Source organism: Myotis lucifugus, unplaced genomic scaffold (genome assembly GCF_000147115.1).
Source record: "Myotis lucifugus unplaced genomic scaffold, Myoluc2.0 scaffold_0, whole genome shotgun sequence".
Taxonomy (NCBI): Eukaryota; Metazoa; Chordata; class Mammalia; order Chiroptera; family Vespertilionidae; genus Myotis; species Myotis lucifugus.
Window position 1 is genome coordinate 57298747 of NW_005871048.1, and position 11867 is coordinate 57310613.

Here is an 11867-nt window from a genome sequence, read left to right on the forward strand (position 1 = left end):
TTTTTCCTTTATCTTACCATCATTTCAATTGCCCCCAAATACCACAAGTACCTGTAATTATTCTACTTTTTTAATACTGCGAAGTTAAAAACTGGTGGATTTTTATATTTCCATTAGTAATATTTTATTTTCAAAGGATGCCTTGAAGTTAAGTTGATCTCCAATAATTTAAAAGATCATTTTCATAACTACATATTGTTAATGTCTGCGTTTATAAATGTCCACTAGTTTTATATTCTTGTTTAAGCAATTGTGACACTTCCTTGTGTGACTTTTGACTTGAATAAAACTGCCAAAGAAACAAAGAATAATAACATATGAAGTTTATATTCTTAGCATACTTCTAAGTTTCTCATACATGAATATATTTAATCTTCACTTAATCTAGAGTCATGTGCAGTTGCTATTATTTCCTGCATTTTACGGGGGGTGGGAGGGGGAACTAAGAAGAAAAGTAACTTGTGCAAGACCCTAGAGTAAGTAAGAAGTAGAACTTGGGTTTGAACTTGGTCTATTGCAATGGATAGAGCGTCGGCCTGCGGACTGAAAGGTCCCAGGTTCGATTCCGGTCAAGGGCATGTACCTGGGTTGCGGGCACATCCCCAGTGGGAGATGTGCAGGAGGCAGCTGGTCGATGTTTCTCTCTCATCGATGTTTCTGACTCTCTATCTCTCTCCCTTCCTCTCTGTAAAAAATCAATAAAATATATTTAAAAAAAAAAAAAAGAAGTAGAACTTGGGTTTGAACTTGGTCTATTGCAATGACTACTAAGCTCTACTGGACGTTAAAAATGAAATAACAGTTATAGTGTATTTTGATTTGTATATAAGGGTAAAATATTACAAATAAAATTTTGAATTTATATATAAATTGGTGTTCCATATGTTGCACTATAAATGATAATTAATGCACATATACTACTCTATGACTGAAACATTTCTCATTTCTTACTAAAAACAGCATTTATCCTTCAAGTAGCCAGATAGATGCTTGCTGACTATAATCAATTTTTTATAGAAAACAAATGTCTTAGTGAACTTTTAGCTTTATTTTAGGTGAGGGCAAGTATATAGACATATAACAGTAAAAATAGCTTTCAAATTTCTCTTTTCATGTAGAACTGAGCAGTGGACATCTTCCAAGTACCACAAGAGGGAGTCAAGAGAAAGCCCCACCATAGGAACTGAGGTATGTGCTAGGAAGTCCTCCTGAAAACGTAAGTTGGGTTCTTTCTGCATATACACACTCCATGGCAAGGACGTGACAAGTTCTGAGCCTGGTCCTGAAGCAGGTATGTTGGGGCCCCCAATTCAGTATTCACAAAGCTAGAACTATGGGCATAATCCACAAGGCATTTAATAAAAACGTGCTCTGTGCTCCATAGCACCACATTGTACCTACAGAAATGTGGGTCCCTCTGACCATTACCTCTAGGCCTTCAGAAAGAGACCAAGACAATATTTGAGGGAGATGAGCTTTTAAATAGAAATCTGTAAAATAAAATCTACAAAAAAGATGGTGAAAGAAAAAGAAAATCAGTATCATCCATTTTCTGTAGGATTGAGACCCTCCGGGAAAGCCTTTGATATTGAGTCCTGACCACTGTGTCTGAGCAGTGGTTTTGTGCACAGCACTCTAGTTCCATCTGAGCACAATGCAAGTCCAGAGATGCAAATAAACTCTCCTTCAACTCCTCTTCCTTCATGTAATAAGCATGTTTTTTGTTAAAAGATAATCTCCTACGAACTTACTACCGTAAGAGTATTTCTGCGAGCAGGCCAAAAGATTAGAAGAGTAGGGCAGGCAGGCATTCACAAACATTTCTAATTTTAAAACCATGTTAGTTAGTCAGTGTAATGACATTAAATCAAATTTTGTATTTACTTTCTGAAGATAATTCATTTCATGCGTGATTGCTTGGGCATATTTCTTTTCTTGGAATTTCCCAGAATATTCAAGCTACAGAACAGTGTTCATAGCACAAAATAATATAATGATAAAAACACAATAAAATGATAAAAATCTATTTTATTATCATTGGGAATGCCATATTAATCTCAAACTCAAAGGCCCATTCACAGAAATTCATGGTTATTTTGAGGTGGAAAGTTACAGCTACTTCTTCTGTTGAGTGATCTGAACTCTATGTTGTGACTTTAGTTTCTTGTTGATTCATTCCAAATTATAGTTGCTTTAAGTTGCTTAGCCTTTGAGAACTTCATATATACCTAAAAATTAACTAGCATAAAAACAAACAAAATACCCTCTTATGTCCAGAGCAATTGAATAAACACTTCTCTGTGACAGATATAAGAATCTACCAAAATCTCTCTCCTCTCCATAATTGTAGCTTAAAATTGAATGCAGAGGCAAGAAACTATATTTTCCAGTTTCCTTGAAGTTATGGGTGATCATATGCTTAATCCTTCCCAATAGAAAGTGAGTAGAAGGGACATGTACTCCTTGTGGACCAAGGCTTTTAAGCCAATGCCCCTCTTCCATAATTCCCTTGTCCCTACCCAATGAAAATTATAAACTACCTTATGTGGAGCTATGAAACAAAAAAATAATTAAAATTGTTGCACAACCACACAGAAGAGAGGGGTCCCATCAGCCTGACCAGTCACCAAGAATTGTTTTAGGACAAAGACTGTTTTATTCTGTTGAGCCATTACATTTGGATTGAGTTATCGCTGCATCCTTGCTTATCCTCACTCATTATCCTCTCTTCTTCTGATTTTGAAGCCTGTTTAAGTTTTCCAAAGACCTTAAAGTCTCCACAGCTATCCAGAGGCTTTTGTATCTTGGCTCTCTTTCCAAGTGAGTGCACCCACTTTGTGGGTATCTGAATGTGTAATGGGTTCAGGGTTGGGGTGGGGGAGTCTTTCCACTTATTGGCACACAGTGGGAATTTTCTTCCTGGAATGGTAGATATGACATTAATGATGCACTTGGATTTATGGTGATGTTACCACTTCTGAAACTAGAAATATATTGCATTGAATTTAGCAAATATTATTTGCTGTGCCCGTGAACACTCGTTGACATGTTGATGAGACCGCACATCCTGCTTTCCTTTTTCAGACAGTAAAAGCTGTTTCATGGAACAAGTGTTTTAGATGAAAATGAATAGGTAGAAAATAAAACTATAATGTAAATCTAGAGTTATCATTGGAGAGTTGACAGCTGCATGTCTGAGGGAAAAATAGTCAATATTTTCTGTGATGATAGATTGAAATGGGATTAAAATACAGCTGGATTCCATCTGATACTTCTCAACAGTACACATTTTCCTCAAACTTAAAAGAAGTATCCGATGATTAGGACAGAGACAATAGTGTAGTGAAGGCCTGAGGTGGGGGTGGGAGCAGGGTGGAGGTGGGAAAGAGGGGGAATATCAGTAATACTTTCAACAATAAAGATAAATGCTTTCAGAAAGTATCTAGAAGATTTGGAAATATGAAAGTATTCATCAATCATAAATTTTATTTATTTTTTCTGGATATAAATATTGGTGATTGTTATGTATCTAAGCTGACACTTCAGAAATAAGAAATACATTTCTAGCCAGGCCAACGTGACTCAGTGGATAAGCATCAATCTATGAAACAGGAAGTCATGGTTTGATTCCCAGTCAGGGCACATGCAGGGTTTGTGGGCTCGATCTCCAGCAGGGGGCATACAGGAGGCAGCCAATGAATGATTCTCTTTCAACATTGATGTTTTTATCCCTCTCTCCCTCTGTCTTCCTCTCTCTGAAATCAATTTAAAAAAAAGAAAGAAATACATTTCTAAATATGGTTTTTAATATGTTCTAGTTTGCTTGTGTATGGCTATATGATTGTGCCTTTGAGACTCCACAAAATGATGTACATAATTCATATCTCTTACAAGATTAAGAAAGATAAGATCATGCCCCATTGAGTTCAGAAACTGTGATTTTGAAAAACATTGCGGCCTCACAGACTTTCTTCTATATATGTTATAATTACATTCAGATGTGTACTTAATCAGTATGTTTAAATATTATCCAAAAGAAATAAGATCACTATATGTTCTATACTTCATCAAACTATTAGAAAAACTTCCATTAGCATAAAAATAAATTTACATAATTTAAATGAAGGAAATATATCTTAATTATCTAAAAATACAACTCATACCCTTAGTCTGTGAATGTTGTGAAAGCTAACAACAATGATTACTTTGATATCCATTACTCTAAGAACAAAGACTAAAAATGTGCCCTAGTTGCTTTTGCTCAGTGGTTAGAGCATCAGCCTGCAGACTGAAGGGTCCCAGGTTGGATTCTGGTCAAGTGCATGTATCTCAGTTGCAGCCCTGGTCAGGGTGCATGCGGAAGGCAACCAATCAATGTTTCTCTCTCCGTCTCTCCCTATCCCTTCCACTCTCTCTAAAAATCAAAGGAAAAAGTATCCTCAGGTGAGGATTAAAAAAAACAAAAAAGACTTAAATGTAGCCTGACCCTGCTCATCCACTGCACATAATTCTTGTCTAGTTGCATCTTACTTCCTGTCAGGCCTTAGTTCAATAGTTACTTTCTCAGGAAAGCCTCCACCAGTCTCCATACCTAAGTGATTTTCATTCAATATATGTGTTATCAGCATGCCCATCTTGTTCATAATTCTTATCCTGTCTAGAAGTCTTTTGTTTGTGACCCTATATTGAATGTTATTCTTTCCAACTAAGCTTCAGGGATTCTGACATGTTTAGTGACCTTCGTATGTAACACTTAAAACATATCATAGCTGAATAAGTACTGGTTAAGTGAGTGAGTGAATGAATGAGTGAATGAATAAAGAATGTTTTATTTATATCAGAATCAGTGTTTTAAAAAAAGAATGTCAAACATGAATTGAGGAATTACAATCTCTATTTTATGATGTCTTTAAAAATATTTCAAGGTACTTTAAAAGAAAAATCTATTTTCAATTCTGCTTTGAGCAAAAGGAAGATGCTTTCTTTCCAAAATCTTATTTATTTCAGTAATAAACTTGGAAGAAAGAAAAATTCAAATTTTGATGATATAATTTAGAAAGATAGAAATTCAGCATTCTTCAGACATTCTTATTTTTAAAAGTATGTCCTCCAGATAAGAACTAAAGAGCATGTGAGGGTAAGAAAAAGGAAACAAAAAAGGGTAGCAAAAAAAGTAAAAATAGTAAGAAGAAGATGGAGGATGAAGATGAAGAATAGAAATAATATTTTGATGGGGTGTCAAACCCTGGAAGAAGAAATGACACTATGAAGAAGATAATAACCCTGGATAATATACCTGTATATTTGGTCTTTAAAACTCCGAAAGAATAACGGCAGTATTTTTGCCTGAAAAAATCAGAAGCTAGGAATTGGGACAATAAACTCTGCTTTAAAGTAATGGAGGAATCCTAAAAAGGGAAAGAACAAGATGAGAAGTAATGATAAATTGTGTGTATAATGTATATTCAAATTGACCCATGGACCACATGTGCAGAGCATGCCCTATGTGGCGCAACAAAGGTTAAATATCACTGTACTGAATTTTGAGCTTATGCCCAAGAGACATGGATTGTAGTTTAAGTACAATCAAGTTAGTTTTCAGCTAAAGCAATATCCAACACAGAGAGAGAGAGAGAGATGAAGGAAGGAAGGAAGGAAGGAAGGAAGGAAGGAAGGAAGGAAGGAAGGAAGGAAGGAAGGAAGGGGAGAAGGAAGGAGGGAAGGAAGGAAGAAAGGAAGGAAGGAAGGAAGGAAGGAAGGAAGGAAGGAAGGAAGGAAGGGGGGAAGGAAGGAAAGAGGGAAGGAAGAAAGGGAGAGAGAGAGGATAGCATGAGTGGAAGGAGGGAGGAAGTAAAAAGAATGGAAAAAGCATCTTGATTTGGCAGGCTCAAATCCTATATAATAAAAGCCTAATGTGCAAAGCAACCAAAAGGTGGAACAACCAGTTGCTATGATGTGCACTGACCACCAGGGGGCAGATGCTCAATGCAGGAGCTGCCCCCAACCTGCAGGCCCCAGGCCAGCCAAGGTGGGTGCCAGCAGGAGCTCCCTGATTGCCACATTGGTCACCCTGCAGAGGGAGACAACCAGCTGTGGTGGGGGGGACAGGGCTGCCCGGCAAGTGGGCGGTGCCACCCCCCCATCAGTCGCCCTGCAGATCTGCCCTGATCGCTGGCCAGGCCTAGGTACCGTACATGAATTTCGTGCACCGAGCCTGTAGTGCAGTATAATGGAGAAACTTAGTTGTAAATCCTTATTTCACATTTCTGTCTGAAATTTCTAATCTCTTAAATATACATACTGAGTTTTCCACAATAACTATATTAATTTTATGAGGTAAAGATCCCAGATTAAAAGTGGGCAAGTTTAAGGTTAATGTGAAAGGATATTTTATTTATTTCTAGCACACTCACTCACACACACACACACACACACACACTCATATCTCATATTTTATTTTTTTAATATATTTCTATTGATTTTTTTTTTTACACAGAGGAAGGGAGAGGGATAGAGAGTTAGAAACATCAATGAGAGAGAAACATTGATCAGCTGCCTCCTGCACACCACCCACTGGGGATGTGCCCACAACCAAGGTACATGCCCTTGACGGGAATCGAACCCGGGACCCTTCAGTCCGCAGGCTGATGCTCCACTGAGCCAAACCGGTTAGGGCCACTCATATTTTAAAACAATGCTTTAAAATATCCTGTGGTAAAACTAAAGGTCAGTATCAAATATAGAACTCCTGCATAGATAACAGCATTGGCAAAATGAAAACATGCATCTACAGATTATTTGTTCCATGAACCAAATATGATTAACTGAATTCCACACACTTGAGATGCAAAAGAAAAAAGAAACAAAAAACAAAAAGTCATTAGGTAGGTTTGGTGAAGATAAGCTTTTTAAGAATGAAGATGTAAGTAAGAAAATATAAATATGTATATAAAATTTAATTACTCACTATAGGTTGTTTGATTCCATTAATATAATTACAGAACAATGTGGCCCATGGTAAAAGGCATATGGCCAATCTTTGTGTAGCAGATCTACTTAATTCTTGATCCCTGATAAAATGTAATAAGGGAGACTCAGAGGCCTTCCAAGTGGAGAAATCTCAAAACCATGACACACCTAAGCTCTTTAGAATATTGCTATCTCTAATCCTTGTTGATTTTAATAGGAAAATCTCTTCAAATTCTCATTTTTTGTGCTTTTCTTATAAACCTACAAAGATTCAAATGAATTATAAATCCACATCAAATACTAAGAAACAGATTTCTGTTATTTATGCAAGCTTATTTAATCTCTCTTCCAGTAAATATTAGGGGAAAATCCAACTGGTTTTTACTTTCTTTAAGAACAAAAAAACTTTAAATGTTTCAGATATTATCACTATGAAAAACAATGTATATTCTCATAAATATTTAATAAGCAGACACTGTGTCTCAGTCACAGTTCTAAATATGGGTAATCCAGTGTTAACAATAAAGATAATATCGCAATTTTATGGGTTTTTATTCTGGTCAGGAAGCTAAACATAGTTTAATATACACCCACAAAAATAAATATTTTGATGGTATTAATCCTACCAGACCTGAGGCCCTGAACTTAACTGTCCCCTATACCTGGGCTCCTGAGCATTAAAGAGAAAAAACCAACATGATATAGAAAAATGTTAGTTACATGCAAACAGGTGGTTAGAATAAGATGGAACTTGGAGACATTGTAGAAAATAGGTCTACCTTTCATCTACCTTTCATCTAGCGCCAATATTCCAACTTTGTGTGGAAATTACCAAAAAATCGGTACAGCGGTCTGGCAGGGTTAATGTGAAGAAGAAAATCATGATGTATAAATGACTTAGAAGTGGCACTTTATATTTGGCGGTAAGAATATAACTATCTGAACTATTGGCACCACCCTTTAGAACAACTATGTGATCATCCAGGAGAGTGCATTTATAGTAGAAGAAAGTGTGAAGGCTCTGCAGTGTGTACCAACTTAACATGATTTGGAACTGACTACAACACAGCATGGCCAGAAGTCACAGAGTAAAGGAAAGAGTGAGAGGTAATAAAGTTAGAGGGGTAGACCATTTCATGTAGAGACTAAAAAGCATGAAAAAGAGTGTTTTAATCTGGAGGAGAATTATTAGAACTTTCTAATGTCTTTTATAGAGGCAAATTGATGCTATAGCCTTTCCAAAAAGTTAAAATGTCTATTTTTAAATAGATTAATTTTACACCCCTGTTTATTGTCCCTCCCTCAATTTCTCTGATTTGTATAACCCAATTTCTGATTATCGTATTCTTCTCAGAAGTGTATTTACTATAACTTCAATCAGATGATGACTTGGCCATGAATGACGAGGGCTGTCAGTTAGTGTAGAATGTGGTTAGAGATATTGAATCAAAGGCCTCTGTAGCCTGCGTAACAGATGCAAGCTCATGTGTCTAGTTAGAGGGAAAGAAGGGCAAGAATAAAGAACCACTGAATTCTTGAAGATAATCAAGTTGTGATTCTTCAAATGTGTTCTACAGCTCAGGTGTTTCTTGGCCACACAATCTTACCAAAAATGCAAAGAAATTGACCAAAAAATGCCTTTTACAAAATACTTACCAATAGCATTCATAAGCTCATAAAAATAATTTGCTCATAAAAATATTCTGGGACAATATTATTAAATTAAGGGGTGTATTTTAGCATGTTAATATTAGCTACTGTCATGCTGGTCAACAATTCAGCACTAAAAACATGAAATACAAATCTCAAAGTAATGAACTTAGGAAATGATTCTTAATGCCACATTGTACTTCATCTAGCATGTACTACTAATGGTAATATTTCTAGTCTGCTACCATACAGGCTAGAACCCGGGCCCCTGGCATACTGTCCCAATTAATATTCCTGAACTTGATTTTCACTGATTGTTTTATAAATACTGGTGGAATTTCCATACATGCCACTCAAGACACACATTCTCAAAAATTTTATAAAGCTATTTTTATACTATGGTTATGTCCTACACTTAAGAGTTTTCCTCCATCACACCTTCATCATCACCTGCTGGACTTTTCTTTTTCAATCTTGAAATGCTCATCACAAGGCTACTTCTTTTTCAAGGAGTTTTCTGACCCATTATCAGGCTATAATTGATCTTTGTCTTTTTTAGTCTCCATAGACTGCTTTCTTCTTCTGTCTTTATTAATCACTTTTGTTTCATCTTTGCATAAGATGCCACCCTGCATTGTGGTAATTACATGATTTCAAATCTCTAAGTATAAAATTCCTAAGAACAAGAATGGGTCTTCTTGAGAAGCACATTAACTCTATGGCTAAAAATCCTATCTAATAAAGACGGAATATGCAAATGGACCATAACTTCATGACAAAGATGGCAGTGTCCATAGCCAATAAGGAGAGAATATGCAGATTGACGCGACAAAGATGGTGGCGGCCGCGACAGGACGCAGGCATTCTGCCCTGCACCCACCACTTTGGGCCTCTGGGCAGCGCGCAAAGGCAAAAGGCGGCTACAGGCTGGAGCGAAGGCAGTGCTGGCAGCTAGGGGAAGGAAGACCTATTCTTGCACAAATCTTTGTGGATCAGGCCTCTAGTCTCATAATAATGGAAATAGCTTTTTATTGTACAGTTACTCTTCAAGATATCTTGTGCATTCTTATATATATTATCTCAAAAGCACATGACCAGGTTCTGTCAGGTCAAAGTGGCTAAGTACCTTGCCAAAGCTCAATCAGGCTATGAGTTATATTAATAGGATTCTTTTCCTGATGCCAGAGACTGTGATTGTATTATTTTACAACACAGTTTTGAGAAAGGCTCTAGAATTATACAAGCCCTTGCTTTATATCCCTAACTTTTCTTTCACTCCACGTAGCAACTTTTGGAAGCAGATGTAAATTCTCTGCGGTTTCCTTCTCATAGTAACAACATGGTAACACTTACATGGCAGTGGTGTTAATTATTTAATAAGTTGATATTTCTAAAGTTTATGTACTAAATGATCTATCTAGTAACTCTCAGCCTCATCCTTACATCTAATTTCTATCTTCTCTGTAGAGCTTAAAAATACACAATATTTTTTTAACAGTGTTCAGTAAATTTTAAAAGGAATTTGTATACCATGGATACCAAACTGCTTATATTTCTTTTCCTTTTTTGGAATGATTTATGTTAGATCTATAGATGTATGCCATTGTGTCTCCCTGACTCATGATTAACTTTCCTTGACATTACCAAACTTTATCACATGTTGTGGGGCTTAGCAGGGAGTTCCCCAAAAGCCAAGTACTAGTAAGTTGTGCATGCTTTAAGTTTTTGAGAATTGATCTTTTTTTCCTCAGTTTCATCAATAGGGGAATTCAATTCTGCATCACTCAAAAAAAAATTAAAAAATAAAGAATTCTTACAACAGGTTCACATCACCTTGAGTCTATGGCACAGTTTTGATAACAGAAATGAGTGACTTTTCTCTGAGAAGCCACACGCAATTGTGTTGTCAGTATGAGAACTAAAAGCATTTGGTTTATACATGTGGTATGGCCATCTTAATTTTTTAGTTCATCAAATTTCAAGGAGTGAGCAGAAAGCAAAGATTGTAGCATTAACTGCCAAAGAGAGTGTGAATCATTTCTCTCAAGATTTTAAATATCTTCTTTTTAGCTCAGAGGCATAAAGCAAACAACCTGAGTGAAAACAGACTTAAGCTGCAACAAGAAGACAGAATTTAACCAGCATATGCTAAAGTGCCTTACTGAAACAGAACAAAAGTTTTATGCAAAAATGTTACTTAAAAAAAAAGCATGCAGCAAATTATTCACACTGTGTTCGCTGGACCTTATTATAGCTTTAAAGGTCATGAGAACGCTACCAGGATAAAGAACCAGAAGTTACAAAAACAATAATCTGTCATGAGGAAGGATTTTTGATACTTTATTGATCAATACAGATTTTTAGTAAAATCAACTACCTAGCTCTATTGTAAGGCTAATATAGCCAAATTAGATCTATGTTGCAATATTTTATCTTTTTTTACTGGGTTGATAATCATTTACTAAAATAATGTATTACATGTACATATTACTTTACTTAACATTTAATAATAAGAATTCTACAGTTCAATGGAATCTATTAGGAAGCTCAGAATGGACCCAAATGTGTACACATTTAGTTTAAAATTAAGATATCTTGCCCTAGCTGGTTTGGCTCAGTGAGTAGAGCATCGGCCTGCAGACTGAAGGGTCCCAGGTTCGATTCCGGTCAGGGGCACATGCCCGGTTGCAGGCTCAATCCCCAGTAGGGGGCATGCAGGAGGCAGCCAATCAATGATTCCCTCTCATCATTGATATTTCTGTCTCTCCCTTCCTATCTGAAATTAATACAAATATATTTTAAAAAATTAAGATATCTTAAATTAGTATAAAAAGACTTGCCTATTCAAAGAATGTTGTAGAAACAATTGGAGATCTATCTACCTATCAAATGGATCAGTATTTTTAACCTTATGACAAAAATAAATTTTGAATAGATCCAAATTCTAAGTTTAAAAATAAAACAAATATTGAAGTACTGTGTAAATACTAAATGTTAAATAAATACTCAATAAAATATTAATATTTTATTAGAAAATTATTTTAATCCTCATATAAAACCCAAAAGTCATAAGTTTGATAATTAACCAATATAGTTGGAACACTAATATATATACAACATAACATAAGGCAAGTTAAAAGGCAAATATGTACCACACATAAGAAATAGATGTATGTTTTAAATATGTTAAAAGCTCATACAAATCAATATAAAAGATCAGCAGAAAGATGACTTTTATTCAGAGGCCT